Here is a 14,626-nt window from a genome sequence, read left to right on the forward strand (position 1 = left end):
AGGCATTTCGGAGGGAGAATTGAAATGTTTCTAATCATGCGTAATGCCATCCACTGAATGTCTTCCACCTCGCCATCCTTCCTCGGTGGTCATAACTTGTTTTCCATAATCTTTTTCTCTCACTCAATGTGAGAAGAGCTTCAGCTTTCCCATTTAACGGGTATGGTAGTGTCCATTGAGCAACCCAAACTTATGAGCCGAATACGGTGGTATGGGATACTATATTCGAGCCGTCGGCCTACGCTAAGGTGACGAGCCTTTCCGTAGTGACCTCGAGTATAAACTAGGCCTATGCTGAGGTGACGAGCCTCTTTGTAGTGACCTGAACTTGCCTATCCACTGCTTTTCAATCAGGGGTGATATTGCCCTATAACTTGCCTATCGTATGCAATTAACTATGATTGACGACCCTAGATGGATGATCGTTGGGGTAAATGATATAAAAGGAGGTACATTAGCTTCCAAACTAGTTGTACGAATAAGCTTAAATAAGAACTTAGCTAACACAATCATGCTATGCATTGCATGTGCTTTGGCGAGGAAGCACACGTTTAGCAGGAGTGTTGCATGTGTGATCGTGAGATGATGTCGCTGAGGGAGAACAGGTGAGGGAATGCATCATTATAACATATCATTCTTGCATTAACAAGAGTACTTAAGACATGATTGTTGTATTGCTTTATCATTACTACTTGATTAAATTGATAACATGTTAACCTTTGCCATATAGCTCCACTGAGTTGATCACTCACTCCCATTCTGGGACGGTATTTTAAAACACCAACTAGACCCTGTTTTAGTTTCAAATGATGGCGAGGCTTACGAGGTGGAGCCTGACTTTTATGATGACAAGCAGGAGTTCTCCTACATGCAACTCTCTGGCGGGTCTATGTAGACCTGAAGTTGCGTCAACGGGGTTACAGGGATACAGATTAGATGTCATTACATTGAATCATTTTGTAAATTTTAGAACTATACATGTAATTATTTAACCTGGTAACATGTTCATACTCTGGGGACTTACAACCACTTATATGCTTTATATATTTATCACAGTCTTCCGCTTGCGTAATCTAATTGTCTCTGGAGTATGATATGCTGATTTAGTGTAATCCTATTCATGTTTAATGCACTAATACGGACAACATTTAATCATCATTATCTATGTTGCATAAGTAATGCAATAGATCTCAGGAGTTGAGCCTTTGCTCGACCCTTGAAATTCGGGGCGTTACACATTCATTTCCTCATTAGATTTCATGGTGTTGGCTTCCCTAAAAGAACTATCTAAATCCTTCTTTCTCAACTTAGGATTCTGACAATTCTTTTTCATGAGCCATGACATGGCACAATTATAACACTTCAACTTATCTTTGTCCTTGGCTTGGACTTGGACCTCGATCACGATGATCTATTGTCCTGCTCAGAATTTCTCCCCCTCGTAACCAGTGCATCTGTAGAAGCACTCACATCACCAATGTTCTTTCTCATTGCCTTCAACTGAAGGGCTGAGATAATAATCTCGACACTAATGGTCGTTCTACTGGTGCACAAAGAGTCCTTGAATGGCTCATATGACGCCGGAGAGAATTTAACAGTATACACGCCTAATCCTCATCTTTCATCCTCTCTGCCACATCCAACAATTTGCAAATTAACCTATTGAAGTTAGTAATGCGAGCCTCAACGTCAACCCCCCTGTCATCTTCAGATTGAACAACCGTAGCTTCAAGTACAAACAATTCTCAATAGATTTCTTCGCATAGATGTTTAATAATTTCGCCCATATACTTGTTATAGTTTTCTCTCTCATAACATTATGGAGGATGCCCATCTGTTAATAACAATTGGATAAAGGTTCTCACTTTCTTATTCATCTTGTTCCATTCTTCTTCTATCTTATATTCGGGTCACTTTTTAAAGAGAGTTTGGCTAATCCTTGCTGAACTAGGATACCGTTCATCTTAACTTTCCATAGTTCAAAATTATTTTTACTAGAATATTTTTCTACATTGAACTTCGAGTTAGATGCCATTGATACCTTTCTTTCATATTCAATTTACTTCCTAAGGTTAGCTCTGATACTACTTGTTAGGGAACCGAGGAAGCACATGGAGATGAATCAAATAAAGTACATGCAATTGCAAAACCAAGTCCAAATAAGAACATTTTGAATTTTATGTGGAGAAACCCATGCAAGAAAAAACCATGACAAAAAGTGACAAGTAATGCACTATAAAAGCATAAATTATTAGAGTTAGAGTCTTACCGATTCGCACAAGCCTCGAATCTCCTTCATAAGCCCTATCTATGCCCTAAAACCCTTAGAAATGAATTAAAAAGCCCTAGAATGCCTCCTTTATACCCTAATCCTGATTACACCTAATACACACACACGCGCGCACGCACACACACACACACTATCACAACCAAAAAATGAAACACATTTCGCACTTCTGCAATTTTGTGCACATCTTCGATGGCATCGACGACTCGTCGAGAATCTGTCGATGGCATCGAACTTATTTCGATGACATCGAGTAGCAATATTAAAACGTTCTAGCAACCAACATAGATTTTTAAGATTTTTTTGATGGAATCGAACATTTATCGATGGCATCGAGTGATCTATCGATGGCATCAACAAACCCTGTTATCGACATATTTAAGATATCAACAACAAACATTACATTATGGGAGAGGATTAAGGGCATGTTTGGTCTTTACTTGGCAGAACGAGCAAGATAAGTAGAGGGGATGGGGGAGCTAATGATGTGTGGAGTGAAGAGGAAGAGAGAGAAAAGGTTGTGAGGATTAGTTTTCACACGTGATGGACACATGCAGTGTGCGCACACATGTGGAGCATACATAGGATGTATGTGTGTACGCCACTACAAAAAAATAGGCTTTACCAGCGGCCAAAACCGCCCCTAAATGTCCTAAAAACTGCCGCGGTATAAGAATTACCAGCGGTCGGACACATGCCACTAAAGGGGGGCGTTGCTGTATCTTTTACCAGCAGTTGTACCTTTTTACCGGCATTTTTATGGCCGCCGCTAATATAGGTACTTTTACCAGTGCTTCTGCTGACTGCCGGTAAAAACTGTATGAGGCGCTGGTAAAAACTGTAAAAACACCGGTAAAACATATGAGAAACACTGGTTAAAAGAAATGAGAAACGTCGGTAAAAACTGTAAAACACCAGTAAAAGATATGAGAAACACATGTAAAATTTGTAACAAACGCCGGTAAAGTTACAACAAACGCCGGTAAAAGTTGCAACAAGTGCCAATGATAGATTAAAAAACCCCGGTAAAAGCTTTAAAAAAACGCTGGCAAATCATTTACATTGTAAAAGAAAAGAAAAGAAATAATTAAAAATTTGCTAGGCTAAATCTTCTAGATCGAAAGACCTTTACGGGCTTAAATTAGCATTCAAACACAACCTGTAAATCATTTACAACCAGCCCCATTTACAGGCAGTCTGAGAATGAAAGGTTACATAATGGATAGAAAATTTACAGATTGAGACATAAGGAAAAGCAGGAGGAAAAAAAAAAAGCAACGGATTTCAGTGATGCCCGAGCACTACCAAAAAAATGGGCAAAGGATACAGACCACGTTAGTTTTTTGCTATGGATATAAACCTTAGCTATAGTTGCTATAGTTTTAATCCGTAGCTAAAAAGTTGACACACCATTAATAATTAATGGTGTTGTAAGGGGCTCTATGAGGCCTAGAAAAAACTATATGTTCTATCTAAGCCGTCTATATATTTGGAAATATTACTTTAGAGGATGGAAAAAAATAAATCAGCTAGATCAAAGGCTCAAGTGGACCACACGGTAGGAAACATGGATATTAAATTACTGTTGCTTCTTATGGTGTGGTCCACTTGGGCCTTCAATATGCCTGAAATTTCGTATCATAAGTTATAATAATTTATTAAAATTATGCATCGGAATGGATAAACCAAATACATCATGGTGGGCCCAACGGAGCTCCTATCTGGATGTCTTCGTCCGTCCGTGAGAAGATGCCCAAAATTTGGGCACACGCTCAAAACAGAGCCACGCTCAAAGATGGGTATTTCACACACACACACACACACACACACACACACACTCTCTCTCTCTCTCTCTCTCTCTCTCTCTCTCTCTCTCTCTCTGTTTCCTAATTAGAGCATTCCCAAAGCTTCTTTCCGTAATCCTCTCTCTCCCTCCCGATCTCTATTCCATCTCTCTCATTCTCCTCCCTCTCTCTCCAATGCATCAGCCGTGAACGCCCTCTCTCTCTCTCTCTCTCTCTCTCTCTCTCTCTCTCTCCCTTGCACCAGCCGTGAATCTCCTACCCGAAGAACACACGCCGTGAAGCTCCTCTCCATAGGTTTGATATCTTCTTCTATTTCTATCTCTTTTCCTGTCTTTTAGATTTGATATACGCTAACTGTTTGATGAAATGGCATGCTATCTGTTTGTTGAAATGGCGGGATGAGATTTTTTTTAATCTTCTGTAATTTTAGATATATGATAACGGTTATTCATGCTCTTAAAATCTTTTGTAATTTTTTTGTGCATGATCATTATTTTAGAGAATTTGAGATGATTTTCCTTTCCCCTAATTTCTAGAGAAGAGAAATACAAAATAAAAAGAAAAAAAAAAAGAAAATTATTAAGTAATGTGCTACAGATCATGTGTTAGGACCGCAAATATATACACTATCAGTCCATAATCACATGGGACAATTGGGACAAATTGACTCCATTAAAACAGTCAATTTCACATTTCCAGTAGTGAGTGGGCCAAGTTCCAAAATTCAGAGGGCCTGTTTGGCCAGTGTTATTAAGTTGTATTAAACGGGATTGCATTGCTAATCCCACCTCGAGATTGGAATGGCATGTTTAGAAGGAGTATGAGATGGGATTAAAATTAAATTTATAGGCTTTGGAAAATGAGCCTTGTGTTGGAAAGTGTGAGATGGGATTTTCAAATCCCATGGATGATGAATATTTCATTTACCCATGTGTAATTTGAAAGGAAATCCTGGGATTTACTTTTAATTGCATACGTTCCCAACATAGTATTAGAAAACATGGGGATATACCCAATCTAAAGACAATACCTTACACATGCATTTATTGTAACTTTTACAATTCCATCCACCTTAATCCCACCTAATGCAGTTGGCTAAATGGGGCAAGAATGTTTGGAAATTTTAGAAGACAAGCACGGACTGACATTAAGTAGGTAGAGGCCCATTTATTAAATAGTTTAGATAGTATAATTAGTTAGGGGCCAATCAAAGACAGTGTGCCCTTTGTGCCCTTGGATGGTCGAATGAAGTTTCAGCTGTAGTCAAAACTCAGGTGGGCCCCAACAACTAATTTTAGATATTTTAAGCATGATTTCACAGTGCTTCATATGGGGTAGCCCACTTGTGTTTCGGATATGTATATATGTATATATATGTCAGAAAAATCATAAAAAAAAATCAAGAGTCTATTTGTTCTCCATAGTTAAAGTCTAAAGCCTTTGCCAGAACATGAATGTTGGCCTGCCAAGCTCCAATAAGTATTCTTCAGAGATAATCCATAGAAATAAACTTCTAATCCATAGATTGAGTTATTTTTAGATCTGGAAGTCTAGCGGGACATTGAATTTGTTAATGGAACATTGGTTGTTTTTTCCCTTTTCTTAGTTTTTCTTTTAACCATCTCTAGTTAACCTTCATTGTAGAAGGAAAATGAACTCTCTGATGGAGAAAAGAATGAAAGAAGGCTGAAAGAAATTAGATTTGAAATACCAGAGGTGGATTTTCCACCGGTAAGGTGTCTACTCTAGCTACTTTGGTTAAATTTTGTACAGTTTCCATCATTTTGTTTGGTTAAATTAAAATGAACTCTCTACTTGCAATGGTTTGTTTAGTTTTCAAGAATAGAGTGTTTGCTTCTATGATGAAGAGGATGGACGAGTTCACTTTGAAATTCCAGACTTCGAAATTCTTGTGGTAAAATCTCTACTCCTTCAATGAAGATTCACACACGCACACACACATGGAGAGTTCTCTGAGCAACTTTTGTGGGAGTGCTATCTTATGCATTTCTTTCTCCTATTGGAAGAAATAGATTGCTAATGCCATTCTTTTTTTCAAAGAAATGTGTGACACCAAAAATTTCCAGTCGTAATTATATATAGCTTGATGGTTAGCACTGTTATTTACTTGCAAAGAGTCAGTCTCAATCCAAAAATCAACAGTAAAATAGAAAACTGCAATTTATGCAAGTAAAGAGAATCCTCAGAGCTTCACATTTATTTACCCAAGACTTAAAAAAGACTGTCAATTGGTTGACATCCTTTTAGTGGGTATTGCTACAATTCTCTATATGATGTTCTATCATTTTTGGTGCTCAATGGAGAGCAGAACTGAAAGTTGTTGTCCATATGTTAAATTTCCAAACAAATTTCCAAGTTCTATGTTATTATATTCTAGAATTTCTGTTGTAGATTTTTTTCCCCTTTTTAGATGAAATTCAACATGATCTTCCAAATTGTATATCTTTGATTCTTAGAACCAATACAAGCAATCTCTTCCTACATAGCTCTACAAAGTAAGTCAGAGGGTTTCTCTCCATCTGTCCGTGATGCCCCCAAAGAATCTAACTTCAAAACTTATTTAATCAATTCAACAAACTCAGAAGGATCCATACATTTTTGTCATTCTTTTGTTAGTCAATGGACCAAGGCAGATAAGCCAGTCGTGTCTTCTGAGCATTTTTGGACTATGACATGTCTTGCTTCTTAGTTGCCATTACAAAGTGAACAGTTGTACATCTCACAGATTCTCAACTAGATGGAATGATTACTAAGACTAGTTGTATAAATATTATTACTCCACATCTACTAACTACACACCACATTAAAATTATCCAGAAATAGGTCTGGCCAAAATGTCTTGTAAGATTTTGGCATTAGCGGAGTAAGCAGTTAGTATTAAACATTAATTTGAGTCCCTAAGTTCCCATCTTCATTGTAATATTTTTTTACTTAACAATATGGTGATTCTTGTGAACCTTGGTAGATTTTTAAAGGTTCTTCCTTAGTTAGTAACCCTGGATCTACAGATATTTTTTGAAGGTTCTTCCTTTGTTGCTTTTGCACTTGCAAGCCCTGGATTTATGGATATTTTTGTTATGTTTTTGTGCCGTATGTGTCTTGTTGTTTGAGATTGCATGTTTAGTTAACAGATTTTCTATTGTTGAATGGCACACTTTTTGGCTCATTTAAGCACAAAAGTGGTCAATAGAAATGTATTTACCACATTTTGTTTTCAGCTACAAATGAGCATACATTGCACTTGCTTATTTTGTTTTGCTTATTATTGAAGATTTATAACTTTCCTACATATTTTTCATACTTTAGTCTTCATAAAATTCTATAGGAGTTTTTTGGGGCTCATGTGGTGTGTGATTGGTAGCAATCTTACAAAGTACGAACTCAGGAATAATTTACCAAGGTGATAAATTGTGGTTTGCAAGAAACTAGGGAAATTTTTGGGAAGAATTTATTAAAAAATGGGATTTTTCTCCTCTAAAAAAAAGGTATAGAATATACGTTTATTGAGGTTTTCAAACATTCATTAGATAATTGAACATTTCATGAAATTTTTGCAATTAGTTTGCTTATTAATTTTAGATACTCTTATGTTATGAAGAATTCATGAATTATTTGGGAAGATTAATTTTTCTATAAAATTCGCTAATAGTTGGCAATTTTCTTTTTTCTTTTTCAAAAAGTTGGTGAATCTTGCTAGAAGTTGGTAATAGAACAAAATCCGTATGGGCTGTGTTGCCATCCACCTACCATTGGTCTCAGATTTTGTTAGTCTATGCATGTTCTAATAGCTCAATTAATGAGAAAAAGTCATTAAGTATCTTACTGTCTTAGATCAGTGGTTGATGATTAAAAAAGCACTATGGCCTCAAATAATCTTGATCTTGGCAAGAATGGCTGATAAACTTCGATTGACTAGAAGTCAATGAGCCAAATAAACCTATTCTTGAGACCAGTGAATCTTGGCTTGGAAAGATTTTGATGACTTCACACTTTGGTAGCACGTGATGTCATGCCCCAGACTCGGTAACCGAACTCATAAGGAACCCGATGGCCGGTTCTGGCCACAACAGCCACCGTAGTACCCCATTCTCGGCTCTTGAGGCAGGTTCTGGTCCTGAGATCCTACAAGGAGGATTCCATAATAGTATAATCATTTTACAATATGAGCATATCCAAGATCATAACAAGTACATCTGAGAATAACAAAGGCACACATCGCCAAATCCACTATGAATTTGAACTTTTACAAGTTTAGATCAGGTTCAAAAGAACATACATAAGGTAATAAGAAAAGAGAGAGAAATCAGCAACACTGGAGTCCTCACTGCTCAACTCTATCCCACGCTCTGCTGCTATGATGCCTGCCTAGAGTCTCCTGCACACATCAATCGTGCATAAGCTTATAGAAGCTTAGAGGGTGGTGAAAGTGTGTGACAATGGTGTACAGAAGAATAGTAGGAGATACAAGGAGAGAAGCATGATCAATGAGAATATCACTAGCCTTACCCAGGCTTACCATGAATATGATGCAATGAGTACTGGACGCCATACTAAGGCAATGCATGAAGGGGCTTGTACAGCCAATGCTAATGTGATGCAAGTAATGCCAGTGCTCATATCCAAACCACAAGTCAAGTACATTTCCAATCATAAGGAAATCACCGAGGTCCATTACACTGCTGAATGACTGCCGCTCTATAGACGAGCATAAGAGACCTTACTAACTACCTGTGGACAGCCAATCACCAACAAGACCTGACGGTAGCGGACCCATTTACGAGCTAATCAGACTCAGCCTAGCAATGCCTCCTCACTCCAGGCAGGTAAGGCCACACCCCTATCCAACCGACTACATAATAGTGGGAGTCGCGGCTTAACGGTATAAAGCCCTCGTGCGCTCATGTATTCCACCCAGTCATGGCGTTGGAGTAGATCCTTGGTACCATGGAAGTTTTAAGAATTTCACCCATGGGCATCCTATGCACCCAGTATGCACAACTAATATTTCTAGTGTCCACACATACGGCCATCCACGAATATCCGTGTAGAGGCAAGGCCCTGATGAAGCAAGGGCGGATATCCACATGCTATGCAAATGCTGGATGCATGAATCACACAACCACCCATGCATTAATCCCAAGCATCCATCGTACTCCAGAGGGAAAAACTCCACCCCTCGGGGAGATACCAACATATCCTACACAATGGCACAACCATGACCAATCATACCTCAACCAAGCATGCATATGATGCGTATGAGAGTAGGCCATGAAGATGATTAGGGGTGCCAATGAGGTGAAGATGAACTCTTTATCTAACTATGAAGGGTCTAGGTACTTAACCAATTCCTCATAAGGAATACAACCTCTAGTAGAGGCCCATTTACCTAGGGTAGCCCACGAGACTAAGGAGAATAATGGTATAGGCCTAAATAGATGAAACGGGCCTAGCAAGGGTTTATGGTGGGCCTTCAACCACATATAAAAGCCTATGGACCTACCTTAGGGCCACCAATGTAGACATCCAACCACAATTGGTCCTCAAGAGGTAACTCATCTCTAATTGATCACGGATCAAGGCCCAAAGCCTACGCAACATTAGAAATAAGAAATGGGCAGCCATAATCATACTACATACACTCATGTTGGGCTTTAGAAAGGCGGCCCAAGGCCTACCCAAAATATGGGTCCAAGGGAAATACACATAACCCAACCCATATATACCACTATGGGCCCATAGGGGAAAGGTTAGGGCCCAACAAAAAGGCCATTAATCCCTTATATTATGATGGCCTAGTGGGCAGCCCATTGCTTAAACCACATAGGCAAATGTCATGCTCTTAGTCAAGTAATATTGGGCCTACAACCTGGCCGAAGTATAAAGTTGATTTGGTGGGCAACCAAGGGCCCATCTACATGTATAATCTGGCCCACTAGCCTAACACAATAGTATTATAAAAATGGCCCAAGAGTTCAATGGGCCTATCCAGAAAGTTCCACCCTAATTGGGCCTAAAAAGTTCAACAACTAGCTACATTCATGGACCCAATTGAATCCAATTGTGGTGGGCCTCAAAAGTGCATTTATTAAGCCCAACATTTAAGGGACTAAAGGTATAAATTATTCCCTCTAAGATCCTCACAATAAGGTGGGATATACAACACATCTAGGTGGGCCCATAAGGCAGGCTGGAGGGCCAGCCAAGGCTGGATGCCCCAGCCTGGGAGTCCCTGCCTAGTGGGCCACTCCTAGCCACACCACGGCCAGATCAAATGCTTGTTGGGTCTAAACTTTTTTTAGCGTGACACCTAAATGTGTGTACCACACCTCCACAAAATTTCAGGATTTTCAGATTTTTCTAAGTATTTTAATTAATTTTAAAAAATAGTCTGTCCAGAAAAATCGGACAAACCTGGACGTCCCAATGTGGTGGGCCAGTCCGGCCCTCGCCACGGTGTGCATAGGGGTCCATTAGACCTGAAATTTAGTATATGGGTCCTAAAATGAGTAAAAAATAACTATACAAAATTTTATAATTTTTGGACATCTATAAATATTTTAATTAATTTAAATAAAATAATCTGTCCAGTGTGAAGTATTGTTGGAATGTAACTGGCCTGAATTTGGGCCATCCAATGGGTGGGCTTTTAGGCCTCCAAAATTCCTAAAATTTGGACCCAAGGTCCCTCATCAGGTATACAACAAGATGGAGTCTAGAAAGTGACCCACCATCATCAAAATAATATATGTATTTCAGTTTACAACAGTCTATGTTGCTGGACTGCACAGTAGAAAATCAGGCTGACCACCCCTCTTGGCCCACCCTTGTGGATAACCAAATGGAGTCAGATGGGGATGAAATTTGGCATGCTTATAGGTGGGGTCCACACCTTCAAGAAACATATATTACATGAGACCAAACACTACTCCAAATGTCCAAAAACCTGGCCTCAAGATGACCCAAAAATCTGTCCAGACAGTTCTGGACAGCAACATATAACTAAAAGCAAATAAATATAAAAACTATTTAAAAGGGGATTTAATCCAAGAAAATCATGGTATGGACCGCCCCAGTGGGCCCCATAAATATCCAGACCCTTTCCATTACAAAATACCCCTTGTATGTGCCCCATATAGGTAGATTAGGGGGCTCTAACGTCCAAGGGTGGACTGCCATGGACGTCCACCCTCCATGGATGGTATAGATATTTGTGGTCCACAAGGTGGGCCACACACTCATGATAAGAAATTTATCAACAAAGGAAAAATAAGGATTCATCCACAAGAGAAGGGTCTCTACCACATTGAGGCCCTTCCCCTCATCACTCATGCACACACATTCCACTATCACAAGATATATAAGATCTACATGATCATAGGATTTCTACTTAAGATATGTGGTGGAGATACAATCTCCACTAAGGATCAAGGGTTTAGATAACCCAAAGATCCCTGATCAATGAGAAAAAAATCTATGTAAGGGGTCCATGAAGAATGGCCCCTTGCATGGAACATGCATGCAAGTAAGATGGGCTATAAGCCCCATCCATGAAATCTTGGGGGCCACCACCATCATTTGATGGGCCGCCCCACAAGCTTCAATATGAAAGAAAAAGGATAAAATAAGTAAAAAAAATAAAAAAAATCTGAATTTGCAATTACATGCACACCCACCTATATAGTCTTCAAGCAAACACCTCCAAGATGGTCTTAAAGCTCCAAGGAAAGAGGTTTAATGGTCATGATGCTAGACTAAGGGCTGGATTATGGGATAGAAGGGAGGATGAAGGGCTGAAAAATGGGTGAAAAATTACTGGAGAAGAAGAGAAGAGAGAGGGAGAGAGAGAAAATGAGAGGTAAAAAGAGAGGGGATTTCAAGGCAAGCAATCATCTCTCTCTTGCCTTGGATAGAGAAGAGAAATCATAACAGTAGGGAGTTAGAAACAATGTTGTAGGGTCAGTAGGCTTGTTAGGTTAGTGGGTGGTGTTTTGAGGATGAGTGGTGTAGGGATAGGGCCTAGGTAGTGTGTATGTGTAGTGTGTGTTGGAGATAGTGCCAAGAGATGGGACCTGCCTAGAAATTCATGCACACCACCCCTAGGTAGCCACATGATCATGATCAAGTTCTAAGAAAATAAAATGCACACAGCTTATGATCTATACGCCGGATGGACGCACAAGACACGACGTCGAAACCGCAACGACGAAGCAGTTGCAATGGCATAGGTATCAACTCGATCCGAGTCGGGTCTTCACGACTGAACTTATGGATGACCGCAAACACTATCCAAGGGTCACGGGTCACCGGGACTCGACCGGTAGGACCGCAGGACCAAGGTGGATGGAATGCATACTTACACACACATGTACACATGCGAACTCAGGTCGGGTCTCACACGTGATACGCTAAAGGATTATTTTCACTTACTCCTTTTTTCCTCTTATATGGAGTGGAACATGATGGAGAAAATGTATCAAAATTAGCTAGTCCTGATACTTGATTTCATTTTATAAATAAATCTTGAAATAAAACTGAGTGAATCAATGACCAATATAACAAATCTTCATTTCATTTCCTTTTAGAATCAGTTTCCAATTGGAAAATAGATGCTTTTGACTTAGTTGTACTATGGTCTTATAAAACTGTACTCTTTCTTTTGAATGTTTAAGGCATTATCTATGAGGATTCAATATGGATTGGAATAAAAGATTGTTCTCCCGCGAGATTCGTATCTTCAGGTGGTGTACATATGCTCTTTCATGTCTTCTTTGAATCTGCAAGGCTGCTTTGTGGAACCATTGATGTACAATTCATGCGGGGTTATTTTGATAACGTTTCAGAGCATCTTAGAGTAGGACCACCAGTATATTTTGTTGTGAAGAACTTCAACTTTAGGAATTATGATAAATGTTATTTTACTCATCTGCCATTCTTTTGATTTCTAGATTTCCAATATGATGGCATTTCATGGGAATTTAGCATTAAGTACTGTCCAACAGTTGTGATATTAACACTTCTATTCTTTCTATTTATGTGAATCATCAAAATTAATTGATTCTATTGAGCATTCACTACAAGGGTTTTGGAAGAATTATGAGAATATTGATGCATACATAATCAGACCTATTGGATCATAACTAATTCTATTGAGCATTCACTACAATGCTGTCTTGGATAACTAATTCTTCTTTGACTTGGAAATCATCAAGTTGAACAAAAAAAATTATATAAAAAGGAAAAAATGAAAGAAAATGATTTGAACCTGGAAACACCAATATTCCCTCTCCTGTTGCACTCTATATCATCTCTTGCACGCAAATATTTACTAGTACCTAGCATCTAATTCTTAAAGGTCTCTCTTCCTATCATTTGCAGATTTGATTCGAGGGCGAGCATCTAAATATTTTCTCTAACCTTTGAGGTGTGTTTGGATACATAATCCATGCAGAAATGGAAATTTCTTTTCATTGGCTTTGCATTTTGTGCTGTTTTAGATGATGAATTATATGTTTGCAAGGTGTATTGCCTGATATTCATGCCATTCAGTTTGTTTGATGCTTTGCATCTTCATAGTTCCATGCTTAACTAGAAACTATATCCTTAGTGGTAATCCAAGTCTATATATCGTTTTTCTTTTTAGAAATGATATTAGTTTCTTTCTAAGGCATTCATGAATTTGATGAAAGAAACTATATCCTTAGTGGTAATCCAAGTCTACGCTCATGAATTTGATGAAAGGATTTAATTTTATGGAAGGATGATTATGTGGCGCCCGATGACGACGAATATGAGGAGAAGATGCAGAAAGAAACTATATCATTTTTCTTTTTAGAAATGTAAGTTAGAGTCTTTTTAGATTGGTTTAAACTCCTATTTCTCTTTATATATATATATATATATATATATATATATATATATATATATATATATATATATACAGATTTAAAATTCAGTTACGAGACCGTTATTATAATTTTTATCTGCTTCTTCAGTCACAATTTTGTAACTTATCTTTTGCTTATTCTATGAACTCTCAATCTGTACAAGATGCATTTGAATTTTTCATGTAGAGGAATGCTAATTGGTCAAACCAATTTACATTTCGATTTTATTTTTTATTGAGTTGCAGGCTTTTCGTTGACTCATGTGGGTGAGGTTATTAATGAACTCCTGACTAAAGACTATTCCTGCGATGTTGCTCTGCCATGTGTCCAGAAAAGGTGACATCTATTACACTTGATTAGTATGATTCTATCATCATATCTTTGACTTTGTCCCATTGGAAACATATATACTGTCTACATACTGCCACTAGACTACCCTTGTTATTTTTGGAACATAGGCTTTATGAAAACTTGTGACTTGGCACTTGTCAAGTAAGGACCCTTTGCAGTTTTTTTTTTATTTTTAAAAACCTCATAATGAATAGTACACATCAGAGTAGGAGAAACCTCCTTTCGGCAGCCCTTCATAGCAATGTACTAGCCATCTGTGGACCCTACCAACACCACAT

The 14,626-nt window shown here is 38.4% G+C and overlaps 1 long non-coding RNA gene across 1 annotated transcript; it reads left to right on the forward strand.

Annotated features, from left to right (window-relative positions):
- Nucleotides 1–12,577: 12,577 nt before the first annotated feature.
- LOC131220489 (uncharacterized) lies at nucleotides 12,578–14,469 on the forward strand. Its single transcript, XR_009158621.1, has 4 exons — nucleotides 12,578–12,851; nucleotides 13,489–13,534; nucleotides 13,870–13,949; nucleotides 14,243–14,469. It is a non-coding gene; the product is annotated as an uncharacterized LOC131220489 (long non-coding RNA).
- Nucleotides 14,470–14,626: the final 157 nt, after the last annotated feature.

This window comes from Magnolia sinica, chromosome 12, assembly GCF_029962835.1.
Source record: "Magnolia sinica isolate HGM2019 chromosome 12, MsV1, whole genome shotgun sequence".
Lineage (NCBI taxonomy): Eukaryota > Viridiplantae > Streptophyta > Magnoliopsida > Magnoliales > Magnoliaceae > Magnolia > Magnolia sinica.